At 35.3% G+C, this 13,964-nt stretch overlaps 1 long non-coding RNA gene across 1 annotated transcript in view; it reads right to left on the minus strand.

Moving 5' to 3' along the window:
- Positions 1–2,791: 2,791 nt before the first annotated feature.
- Positions 2,792–13,964, minus strand: part of LOC127554441 (uncharacterized) — a 22,027-nt gene continuing 10,854 nt past the window's right edge. Inside the window, exons 3-6 of the long non-coding RNA XR_007951993.1 lie at positions 12,207–12,679; positions 10,251–10,398; positions 5,971–6,068; positions 2,792–3,095 (exon numbers count right to left, since the gene is read on the minus strand). This is a non-coding gene — a long non-coding RNA (uncharacterized LOC127554441). The remainder of the gene's footprint in view (positions 3,096–5,970; positions 6,069–10,250; positions 10,399–12,206; positions 12,680–13,964) is intronic.

The raw sequence follows: 13,964 nt of genomic DNA on the forward strand, positions 1-13,964 counted from the left end.
ATTGCTTAAAAAACTGGAAAGCAGTTTGGCAGAAACAATATATAAAGATCCAGGTCAAAATGGATATGTGATTTAGACATAAAAGATGATATTATAAGCAAATTAAGGAAGCATGGAAAATTTTACCTGTTGGATCTATGTATCCAAACAAGGGATTGAAAGAATCACAGAAAATAAAATAAATAATTCTGATTACTTGACTTTTAACATTTTTGCATAAACAAAACCAATGAAGCCAAAATTAGATGAAAAGCAGGAAACTGGAGGAGAGGATCTTAATAAAAGGCTCATTTTCCAGATATATAGAGAACTCAGTCAAATTTATAAAAATGAAAAGTATCCTCTAATTGATAAATGGTCAAAGGATATGAATAAGTAGTTTTCAGAAAAAGAAATCAAAACTATTTATAGTATATGAAAAAATGTTCTAAATCACTATCGATTAGAGAAATGCAAATTAAAATGATTCTGAAGTACCATCTCACACATCTACCAGATTGGCTATCTTGATAGAAAAGAAAAAGGATAAATGCTAGAGAGGATGTAGAAAAATCATTACTATTGGTGGATTGTTGATGGAGTTGTGAACTGCTCCAAACATTCTGAAGAACAATTTGAAACTATGCCAAAAGGGCTATGAAACTAGGTATATTCAGTGATACCACCACAAAATCTGTATCCCAAAGAGATCAAAGGGGAAAGAATTGAGATGAACAAAAATAATTTTTATGGTAGCAAAGAATTGGAAATTGAAGGGATGCCCATCAATTTGAGAATGGCTAAACAATTTGTGGTATGTGATTGTGAAACAGAGTATTATTGTACTACAAGAAATGACAGGAGAGATGGTTTCAGAAAAACCTGGGAAGAATTAAACGAACTAATGAAAAATGAAAGGGGCAGAACACAGCAATAACAATATTGTGCTGATGACCAGCTATGAATGACTTAGCTACTCTGATTAATACAATGATCCAATTCCACAGATCCACAATGAGAAATGATATCCACATTTTGCCACATGGAAATATGTTTTGCCTGACTTCATATGTATAATTAATATATTGCTTTCCTTTTCAATAAATGGAGAAGGAGCAATAGGGAGGAAGAGAACTAATTCAAAGGGAACTATTTTTAAATGAATTTTTAAAAGAAATAGATACATTGTTTTAAAAAGCATGTTCCTGTTCCCCTCTTCAGACATATTAGATGAACTTACCATGACAATAGAGACAAAGTTTCCACAGAATAAGAAAGTGGGTATGGATTATTACTTGAACATTTAGAGGAAATGTCCCCATGGATGAATAAAATCACAGATGTTATTAAGAAGTCTCTTCATGGACACAGAAGTTAGAAAATTAAAACTCTCTGCCATCTGTGAATGTGAATGCCACAGTGGCAAAAATAGCATGAATTTAAATTCTAAACCAGTTCAGATTTCTAGAAAATGGAAATATTCAAATCATATCCATTTACAAAATTCAGAGTTGATTAATCAATTCATCTCTTTTCACTCCAGAAAACAGCCAGGTCTACAGGTGACATCTACATCTCTCAAGATGGGTTCAAGAGAACCCAACTCATATAAAGCTTGAAGCCTACAGCAAATCTGCAGATGGGTCTAGAATCTTTTAGCAGAGCACAATAGCTCTGCCTTGATCATTAGGAAACTGCATTAGGAAGTAAATTGGTTAAAATGCAGCAGTATTTATATTTAAGGCAAAAACTCTGGTATGTCTCAATGCAAAGTATTATACTATTATCCAGAAAACTGATGGCCATTCTCATGGGGTTTTTTGAACCAAAATTATTCATCCTTACTGGATAAAGTGAATACACCAAAGAATTATAACATTCTACTTTCCTTTTACTGGAGAGATATAACTTGGGAAAAAAGTCAGACTTGAAATGATAAAGGGCAAGAGTCTATTTTTTCTTCTGGGCTTAGCTCACATCAGAGCAGAGACCCTAGTGGCTGCTCCATATTCCTAAGTTTTTGGATTGGCCTTTGGACCACACAGGAATGAAACTTCAATACCCTGTGCTCAGAAGACCCTACAACATTGATTTACGGATGATTGAAAATAAATAGAAACTCTGGAAGAGATAAATGGAAAAAGTAAAACAGATTTTGCTCTCAAGGAGTTCATGTTCTAATTGGGGAAGAAAACCCATAAAAGAAAGTTTGGTTACAAAGTAGATAGAGAAGCCAGGAAGACTTATGAGTGAACCGGGAGGAAGAGGAAAGAGAAAGGGAGGGAGAGAAGGGGGGGGAGGACAGGGGAAGGAGGGAGAAAGGGAAAGGGAAGAGAAATGATAACAAAGTGTAAAGAAGAGGGTATATCTTAAATAGCTCAGATTATGGGGGTAGAGTAGGGGTAGAGGTAGGGAAGATAGTGAGATATGGAATAGCTTAGAAGACAATATTAGGGAAACCAAAAATGCGATGTACCTCCATCTAACTGGAAAGACTAAAGTTGGTTAACTCCCATCTCATCCAAGCCATGTTAGAAATCAAATAGCTTGAATAGATTCTAGATAGTTTGGAGCTGGCAAAGAGGGTGAGGAAGGAAAAGGCAAGGGAGGAAAAGTACTTATAATCATGGTATCTCTCCCCTACTGTCCTGGATGGGTTTCTGATCGTTGAAAATTGGAATTCCAGGACCAGCCTAGTTCAATAAGCAGAACAGGTCAGGTCGTGGGAAAATCAGAGTGAAATGAAGATTGTGCAGAGGCAAAGTTAGAGATCAGTACAATGGCAGAAGATTGCAAACTACCCATGCTATCCTATACCACTTGTTTTACTTAATATATACTGAACAGAGAAGGAATGAAGGAGTCTCCTTACACTTTTATTATCAATTTGCAATGATTTTTTTAAAGTACATTGTGGTTTGTCTTTTATTTTTTCCTAAATAGTTTTGACCAATGTCTCCTAGCACAGAGTTTAGCACATACTTAATAAATGCTTGTTCCCCCTTCACCTCATGTATGTGAACTGAGGAATCCATCCCCAGAAGTCCATGTTGTACGCTGCTGAAGAACCTCTGAGACACAATATGCTTGCCATTTCCAACTCCCTGAGATAAGATCTAAAAACCCAGAAGAAAAAAAAATGAAATTGTTTCTCATCATTTAATAGGCATTTTTATGAAGAAAACAAAGTTGAGTGTGACTCCTGCTTTGTTTCTGAGATGTCAAATGGTTTAAAGTCATTTTAAGGTTTCATATTTAACCAAGTCATTCACATGATGCTCCTTCCCACCCCAACACTACAATAACTGCACTCCAAGGATCAGATTTCCCAGATCAGGTAACTGGAGTCAAGCAATGGGATCAATTTAGGTATTTAATAACTTTGTATTTTCTCCTGGTGGATTTCCATTTGGGGAAAAAAACCAAACCAACATGATGATTCTCTTTTTACCTTCCCACTTCTGCAATCATCAAAAACACTAACAGTCTAGGGAAAAGACAGAGAAAACAGAAGTAAAGCAATTGTGAGACACTAGTGGTGGTATGATTCACCAAGAAATTTTTCCCTTTCAGAAAATGGTTTCCTAGCAGAAATTTTCAAATTTATGTCTCCAAGCTTTGCATCAGAGAAAACAGCCAAGTGAAGAGTCTCAAGATAACTTTATTAAATACAATTCTCAAATTGCTTACCAGTGGACACTTCAAGACTGTTTCAAGATTGTAGGTCTTAAAAAATAACTGTTTTGGGTTTATTTTTCCAAGCTGAATCCTTTTGACAGTTATATTTTAAAATCTACAAAACTAGTCCCATTGGACTATACATTGGAGTATTTCTACTCCCCGGGGGCCAGTTCCCTGGATAAATACAGTTTAACCTATGTTGCTTTGACCCCTTTGATGTGTTTGTAATTCCCCTTGGGATATAATGCAAGACTTAAATTTCTGGGCATGAATCTATTTATTTCCAGACAAAATAAATTCTTTTAGAATTGGTTATAAAGTTGTTGATGTTACTGTTTTCGATTCTAATTCCTTTTACAATATGTGGTTTAGTACTGGGGTAATGTAAACTTTGAAGGAAAGGATTGTAGCTTCTAGAGATACCCCACTTTTGATTTATGCTTAAACCCAGAATGTGGATGTCTCGAGCTTTATCTCTATTATTTCCATTTATAAGATGCAGGCAGATAGGAAGCAAATGATAATTTTGACCCAAATACCATGGTCATCTATAAAAGGAAACCAGCTTTTATTCTAGACTGGTTCTGGAACTCCAAAGATCATCTAATACAACTCCTTCATTTCACAGATGAGGAAACTGGGGGGTTAAGTTGACCCATTAACTAACAGTTACACAGGTGGTAAGCATGAAAGGCAGCATTTTAACCCCTATCCCCTGATTCCAGAGTGAGTTTTCTTGGCATTGGAATAGGGTCCTTCCTGCCAGTTTTAGGAAATTAACTTTTCCTGCTATGTTCTTTCTTGCCTAATACTTCCCATCCACAAAATGGAAAACTATTGTTTCTATGCAAGGAAATCCTTAGTGGGAATTTCTTTTACCAATACAGATCACTGAATGGTCTTTGTTACTGGCATATCATTGAGATTGAAATTAAGTCTAATGATTTCATTGCATCTACTCCCTACTGAGAGCTAAAATGTATCTGTCTCAAAGATGAAGACTGGGAAGGAGAAACAATCAGAATACAGTAGAAAAATAATAATCATGGCTGTAGATCTGGAAAAAATCTCAAAGGCCATGAACCCATTCATTTTATAGATAATGAAACTGAATCCCAGTAAATTTCCACCCATAACTAAGCATGAGAGCCATGAATCCAGTGGCTCAGACTCCAGTATCAGCAGTCTTTCTCTATATACTACATTACCTCAGCTGGATTTGAAGATCTGAGTTCAAATCCTATCTTTGCCTTTTACTACTCATATTTAAAAAAAGGGGGGGGGGGGCGGGGGGGGAGCAAATCACTTTATCTCTCTGGGTCTCAGTTTCCTCATATATAAAAAGAGGACTAGATGGACTCTAGAGTAACCTCTCCTACCTGCCTAGGGAAGCTCAAAAACATATGACTCACCTAGTCAGAATAACCCCTAACCCAAATGCCTAAATTTGAATACCTTCTAATAAACGGTTCCCTAGGAATCTCTCTTCACATGAATCAACTCCATTCTCTAGGCTCAGGTTCCTGTCTCCCCTCTTATTATTGCTATATAGGTGGCTTACTAGATCCAGCTTATACCACCTTTAGAACTAATTGTTAAATTTTCAGCGTAAGTATTAACATCTAAGAAATCAGCAAATTCTACAAATCAAAGCTTGATTTTTTTAATTGATTGTCTAGATTTAAGAAAGTTAGGGAGAAAAAACTAATAACAAAGCTTAAAGCATAACCTTATTTTAGGGTGGTAGGGGGTGTCAGTTGCTAAAATTTACCAGCATACTCCCATGCTAGATCCAGATTAAAATCCTTTTTTTTTTTTTAAAAAGCCACTCATTTCTAGGAAAGGTTTTTCATTCTTTCACTGGCCCTAATTCCACCAGTGGTCCCAGTGGGGTGTCCAATTTCACCTTTTTCCATCATTCTTCATGACTGTCCTTGCTTTTGTATCTTCGTTCAATAAAGCAGTGTTGCTTTATTGACTTATGAGCTCCATGCTTCCTTGTACCAGGCCTTTGGTATTCTAAACCTTCCAAATCTACATTGAGATATCTATACAACCCCTTTCCAATTCTAAATCTATAATTCATTTTCTCTTCATTAAACAAGAACATATCAAGTCTTAAACTAGCTATAATTGGGTAACCCCTTCAGAGCCAATTTATTGCCATAACCTGATAAAATATTTCTCTCTCAGTGAACCAAAAGCAGCTGGACAAAACTGGTGGGCAGAACAGGAAAAAGGGTCTGTAAAAGGAGAAAATATCTTCAGTGAACACCCTGGTATTCTCTAGAGAAACAGAAAAATACTCACTTAGTACTATGTCTGCTACAGCATCTTTCAATGGTGAATCATGCCCCATATTAAGGTAAAACATCCTATTTCATCTCCAAATTAGTTGTCTTAGAAACCTGGAACACATAATAAATTCATGCTCAAATCATCCTGACCATGTTGCTTACTTAATTTAACACAGTTTATCTCGCAATTCACTCTGAGGCAAAATGTAATTAAATATTTGCTTGGGTTTTGTTCTGTTATTAAGGCTTTCATTGCAAAAGAAAAGGCGTATACATGTATAAGTCTAAAATGCTATTTACAGTGCGACAGAAAGCTTGCACATTTTTTGATTCGAAAAAAGAAATCTTGATGGAGAATTGAGCTGTTTAGCATTTTGACAGGTTTAAGTCATTGAGTTGACAGTAAGCATATTTAAAGAGGGAAGAGGAAGGGAATGAAAAACACAGGTGTTTCTGGCTTCTTGCAATAGTGCGGACTTTTTTCTAAAATCTACTTAGTGATATCTTTTGTTTTTACATCACTTTCATTTCTGGGTTCATCTCATACCCACCCCCTACCCAAGCAAGTCATCCCCTTTAACAGAGCAAATAAAGAAAGAAAAAAAAGTCAATTTAAGTATATCAATCAACTCATTGACTGTGTCTAACAGTATATGGGATATTCTAATAAGTGTTTTCTTAAAATATGGTCCTTAAATAAGATTTTCCTCTGAATTATAATTTTGAAGATTCTTTATCCTCAATTCTAGTTGTTCTTTTATGGATACTAGCTCTTAACACTTTTTTCTACCTTTAATTCCCTCCCCACTCCCATCATTCTGTCAAGATGCTTTGAAGCATCTGCTATTTAAAGGAACTCTACAGAGTAATACATTCCTACAGAGAAAAACTATTTTCTCATGTGAATAATTACTCCCTAATTTATCTTTATCTTCTAAGTCTGAATTCTCATGATGTCACCTGAAAGTGGAATACACCTACACTGATAGACATGTGTCCCCTTGCAACATCTGGCTGTCAGGTGGGAGGGTTGTTATCTCAAAGGTGACCCACTGGGCCTTGTAATTCACCTTAGAGAATTGAAAGCATGTGATAGATCACCCTCTGTAATGGTAAATCACACTTAAATTGGGCTTGAAACTTTACAAAGTACTATTCTATAAGAATAGTACCTAATGAGGTAGATGGTGTATGCATTATCACTTCCTATTTTGCAGACGTGCAAACCAAGGCTCATATGGGGGGGAAATTTGTCCACAGTCCTCAGCTAAAATTTGTTGGAAGTATGATTCCAAATCTTACCGAATCAAGATATTCAGAATCCATATGAAGACGGAGAATTGAACTGTTTAGCATTTTGACAGGTTTAAGTTATTGTATTGACAGTAGACATTTAAAGAAAGAAGAGGAAGGTAATGAAAACCCAGGTGTTCTTGGCTTCTTGAAGTAATGTGGACTTTTTTTCTAAAATCTACTTAGTGACAGCTTTTGTTCTTAAAGGGCTAGATTGTCGGAATTTTGTCTTAGGTAGTTACATCTAAAGGGACACTCTCCTTCCCTGCAGTAGATAATAGATTGTCATCCCCAAGTCACATAATTCTCTGCCAGCCTGAATTCCTATGGCACTAGTGAATGGAAAAAGTCTGGGAGAAGAGAAGGAATTGGATAATGGCCAACAGAAGCCAGAGGAGAAGAGGAAAAAGGCACATCCCTCTTTTCCAAGTACCACAGCATACTTATAATGTGATTGTCTCTCCTAGGGTCTGTCTACCTATCCTGGTTTCCTTCCTACCTTGACATGAGATGTTCAGAATATATTCCAAATGTGGTAATTCCCTTGGAGTCTGATGGTATCATTATATAATTTAAGAACTGTCTATAAATAAATTCCCCTGAAGTGATTCCCAAGACTTTACTTTTTTCAAAATTCTAGACTCCAACCCAACCTTGAGTTGCTTACAAATTAATCTCATTTTTTTGTGAGAAGTACCCTTTCCTGCCCTTTTCTACAAAAACAATGAAAAATTTCTCAGGAGTCTGGTGAGGAATTCAAAGAGAAGCTGGTAGAAGGCTCAGGATTATGGCTAGCCTTCCAACAACTGATTGACAGGTGGTAGGGCCAAGAAGATGTTGCTCTAAACCGAGCAATGTAGCCATAACCAGTTGCCATGACAATCTCATCATGGTCACATTTGACTTCTGGGCACTTTCCTGAAGTTATCAGTTTTGGGAGAGTGAAACTAATTCACCTCTTGACAAAAATTCTGGAGCAAATAAGATGAAACTGGGAAAGAAAGCTTTTTTTTTTGTTTTTACTAAAATTCAATCCAATTAAAATTTTCAAGATTTCAGGGCAGTGATATTAGAATACAGAACTGGAGGCAAGTGGGCATTTTTTTTCCAAGTGTGATGTACCAAACATGAATGTACCAAAAATCAGACTACAGTAAGTAGGTAAGTTCCTAATGTGGCTATGTGTCCCCTGAACATTTTTCCAAGCCTTAGTGCCTGGCACACTTTCTTTGAGCAATATATGCTATAATGAGATTTCAGTGCAGTGAACTAATTTGGACTCCCCCTTGACATTTGCTACAGTGGAACTTAACCTTTTCTGCTTCAAAACTACAGCCTTTACTTTGATAAAAACAAGCAAAATGTACACCATTTCTTTCATTCAATAAATATTTAGTGAGCATCTAACTGGGACATTTGAGGACACCTAGGTCTCAACTGGAATTTCTCTCTTCTCAAGATATTTACTTTTTATGAGCATCAGGTTGACTGCTGGAGCCCACAATAGAGAATTCTTGCAAAAGATCTTGTTACCTATTTTGTACAAACTATAATCCTCTGTGTGAGAAGTAAAAGAGGATACAAATAAAATAAAATAAATCACAATAAGTGAGGGCCCCTGAACTCAAAAAGAACATAATTTACTAGTCTACCATATAGTTCAGCTCATGTTTCTATCTTTGTTTTTGTTATTAATATTAAGAAAATGAATGTCTAGAAACTTTGGGAGATTTCCCCTTGGGTGAAATTTGGGTCTCTCTTTCTAGAGTCTGCTGAGTTAACTTGCTCCCAGTGGGAGAGCTCTTTCACTCATAATTTCTTATGTATATTTTTATGATTTCTGTTTTGTTTTTGATTTGGATAAATGGGTTTCTTTGCTAAAAAAAAAAAAAAAGTATGAGTTGGAGTCACAGTTCAATGGACATAGAACTACCTCTAAGTTGAGAAGATCAGGTTCAGAATCCACCTTAGTCACATACTGGCAATGTGAGTCTATGATAAAGTTTCCCAACTGGAAATATCCCATACCAGTGAAATTCCAGGACTTTACTCCAAAATTTTTAATATATATTATATAATATAAATATGTGTGTATGTGTGTGTAACTAACAATTATTCACATGTATATAGCACATTTATGGCACATAATATACACATGTAACTATTTATGTATATGTATATTTATAATATACATTTGGGTATATAAATATGTGCACATGTATATATTATGTGTACATGTACACATAGCTAATAATTGCTCTGATGTATATAGCGCAAATGGAATATAATACATAAATATATATACATGTATGTGTATAGCTAATAATTGATCACATTTATAACACAACTTCAAAGAATAGTATATATATATATTTTAAATTTATACATGTGTGTATACATATATGGGTAGATAGAACAATAGATAGATAGATAGATAGATGATAGATAATTGCTCACATGTATGTAGCACAACTTGACAACATCTTCATGGAATATCAAACTTCCCCCAGCACTTTCTAACAAGCCCCTTCCACCCACCTACACACACACACACACACACACACACACATACACACACATACACACACCTTTCTAGCCAATCTGGACAATTAACAGTGTTATCCTGGGAAACAGAATGATGCAGGGAGATATTTAATCTTAGCACAACAACATACTGGATTTTCTTTTCTCCTTTTTAAAGGGACAGTAAACCCAAGCAAAGCATCTAAGGAGGAGTGCCTTCCAAGTCCCAATTCTAGCCAACATCACAGAATTTGATGTATGTATTGTACTTAATAATTACAGGAGGAGAGCCCTCTGGGACCAGCTGTCCTATTTTTCAGGCATACTGTGAGATAGAAAACACAGCAGGAACTCCTATTAATTTGTAGCAACAATCCATGGAGCGAGGGAGGAGGGATCCTTTCTGTGCATCTCACTACAACAAAATGTTTATCCAAAAATGGATGGTACTGAATGTTTCTTTTGGTTAACACTCACACTTTAAAGAGCAGTCATCCTCTGCCTCAGGAAGGGATTTTTCCACAGAGCTTTCCTCTTCCACAGTGTTATTTCTTGCCAGGAAATAGCAATCAGTATACATACACGTCTTTGATGAGGGTGATTTCTTTTTCCTTCAAAATTCAATCTGAAGTGGTAAAGAGACCCACAATGCTAGCTTAAGTATGGCCAAAACAACAACGACAAAAATCCCAGAAATCCTGCTTGGTATTTATATTACAGAGTAATGTCATGTGTTTAGCAGGAAGGGTGTTTGTCTGGCTATGACATTTCTTACTGCCCTTTACTGTGTGACATAGAACAACTGAAACCTCTATGAGACTGTTTCTTCATCTATATAACAGAGATAATAATTACCATCCCACTTACCTCCTAGGATAGTTATAAGGACTAAATAATATATATGAATTTGCTTTGGAAAGTATAAGTTCCTCTATGGTTATTATTACAGTCTATCTATTCTGATTTGTTAAAATAGACTTTACAGGCTATAGGAGTTTAATTTGGTCATTATTTATTTATTTTCCCTTTAAAAATATTTATTGATATATCTTGCTTTTACATCATTTACATTGACCCACTGTAGACTTCCAACAGCTTCAAATATCAATTTATTAATATGCCCATTTTCCACAATCTATCCAATAATTATTTTTTCATCTTTGCTAATTTGTTTGCTATGAGATAAAACTTCGGGGGGATTTTAATCTGCATTTCTCATGTTTTTAGAAATTTGGAAGAGATGTGCCAAACTCAGGTTCAACCATAAAAATCCTGAGTGACCCAAATTAAAATATAATTGGAAAATATTTAACAAAATAAATAAAAATGTAATATAGCATTGACAATATCAATCTGTGATTTTCTGAGACCTGGAGTATTTGAGTTTGACACCTTTGCTTTGGAGTATTCTTTCACATCGTTAAGTTTTGCCTAACATTTATTAAGTGCCTACTATATGCCAGGAAACTAGAGATAGCTAGATGGTTCACTGGATAGACCACTGGGCCTGGAGTCAGAAAGACTTGAATTTAAATTCAGCCCCAGACACTCACTAGAGGTTTGGCTTAATCCACTGGAGAAGGAAAAGGCAAGCTACTCTAATATCTTTGCCAAGAAAACCCCATGAATAACATTGGTATTCTGTGATCCATGAGGATCACAAAGAGTGGGACACAACTCAACAACCATAAAAAATACCAGGCACTAGGGATGCAAAGACAAAATTAAAAATTCCTTATACCTTCAGGGATTCATATTTTATTGTAGATATGTCATTACACACAAAGATAGAAAATAAAATATAAAAAATATACAAGGTAATTTTGGGAGAAGGGCACACATTTAATACAATGTATATTGTTAACCACAGAATATGGATTCTAGAGAATATGACAAAAGAATAGTACAGAAAGGGATATGGGCCCATAAGAGACAGAATTGACATGCATGGATATGAAGGAACAGAGATTGGGTAAGGGAATGTCTGTCATAGTGAAGCATTATCCCAAACTTAGAACAATGAACTGTTTTTTGTTCTTATTTGTCTTAAAATTTTGGAAAGATCATTTTATTGCTTGGTGTCCCAGTTTTCCCAATTTTAAAACAGTAATGATCCATTTTATTAAAGTACCGTTCCATATTACCTATATGACCGGGCCATATAAGAGAATTGAAATGGTATTCTTGAGTACTCAGATCCAGAGTAGTGACATATGAGCTTAATTAGAACTCAATCTGTTTACTCTACATATTGAGAGGTTTTACCTCATTTCAGCTCCTTGACATATGCACCATATGGCTCATTTTCCAAACGGGAAGGCCGCTATTGTAACTGATGGCATCTTTCCCAGGTGAAATAATGCACTTATAATTTTATGTCATGACAGAACTAAATGGTTTACATGATCAAACACTAGAGATGTAAAAGGTTACCTGGTTCCCTTGCAGGTATATTACTTGCTTTATCAAGTCACGTAGGAGCTTCTTTGACTGAAGGTTGTTGGCAAACATCTGTAAGTTGCTGAGTTACTCCTATTGTGCTTCCAGATGGGCTCTGAGTAGCAGGAGGCTTCTCCTAGTTATCATTCTTAGATTTAAACAGTTTTTAATTGCAACTCACTCCAGTTTTCCCTTTTTTTTGAAATGTTTAGTTAGATGAAAAATGTCTCATTGCACAGAGTTGACCCCCACAGGGAAAAAAGTGGGCAAAAGGATTTCACCTCCTTCTTCTAGCATGCTCATTTCTGGTCGAGTTTTATCCTCTTGTCTTTGTTGGTGCAGTGGATAAAGTGCTAGACCTGGAATCTGTAAGGCTCATCTTCCTGAGTTCAAATCTGAGATCATATACTTACTGGCTGTGTGACCCTGGGCAAGTCACTTTACCCCATTTGTCTCAGTTTCCTCCTCTGTAAAATGAATTAGAGAAAGTAATGGCAAAACACTTTAATATCTTTGCCAAGAAATTTCCAATTTGTGAAGAGTCAGACATCACTGAACAACAACTCTGTTGGATAAAGAAGACCCAACAAATTTGAAAGAAATTTCAAGACAAGTGATGCCATTTTGGATGCTTGAATAAACAGAAAGGAAGGAAAATTACATTGTAAACATGGGAATAATAATGAGTAAAATCTGGTAGAAACTACAGGAATAGGTTGTCAATCATAGCCAAGGAATGTCTTTTCTAGTACAATTGTCATTAAACATTTTTGGTTTACAGATCCCTTTAGCATATTAAGACCTCACTAAACACTTCTCTCAATTGCTCCTGCTGACCCTATAAAACACTCTCATAATACACTCAAATAGGTATTTATCACTGGTTATAATAATCTTTGCTGTTGTCTCATCAAAGTATCAATTCATGTCAGGAAGCCTGAACAAAAATATACATGAGGTCAACCCTGGGAAAAAACCTAATGGATCATGAATGATCTTGACTTGGAAGGATACTCCAAGGGTTTAATTGTTTCTATTTAGTCAATTGTGTGGAATCCTGGTAAGGAAAAAAGTAGTCTTGTCGTCTTTTTGTTAGGATTTTATTTAAAATTTTATCATCAATAGTCATTTGGTTACATTTATTTATAGTTTCCTTGCTTTGTTTAGGACTATATTAATTCCACAAAAGGAATATAGTAGAATACTTTCCATATTTTAAAAAATAGCTCGTATAGCATAGTCATAAATTGCTACTAAATATTTGCTAGAATTCACCTATAAATCTATGTGGCAATGATTCTTTTTTTTCTTCAATAGTTCTTTTATACTTTGTTCAAATTCATTTTCTATGACTGGATTATTTAAGATGTCCATTTCATAGACTTAAGAACTCTGATCAATATAATAACCAACTATGTTTCGAGAGTACTAATTTTAAACCTACTACCTGAAAGAAATATAATGATGTAAGATGCTTAATGAGATTTTATTTTGGATATGACTAACAAGAATTTATCTTGTTTGAGTATGAATATTTATTACAAAGGGTTTTTCCCCTCTTTCTTCTTTCCCAGTGGCAGAAGAAAATGAGGAAAGCAAATAAGGGCTTTTTAATGGAAATGGATAAGATTTAACTTTAAAATATTTCCATTTCATGTTCTGTTAATATAGGCGCTTAGGTACATAATCTTCTACTTCCTTTAAAATTATCAAGTTTACTAACATATAAATCATGCATAGAAGATTCTCTTA

The sequence above is a fragment of the Antechinus flavipes genome, chromosome 1 (assembly GCF_016432865.1).
Source record: "Antechinus flavipes isolate AdamAnt ecotype Samford, QLD, Australia chromosome 1, AdamAnt_v2, whole genome shotgun sequence".
NCBI classification, from domain to species: Eukaryota; Metazoa; Chordata; class Mammalia; order Dasyuromorphia; family Dasyuridae; genus Antechinus; species Antechinus flavipes.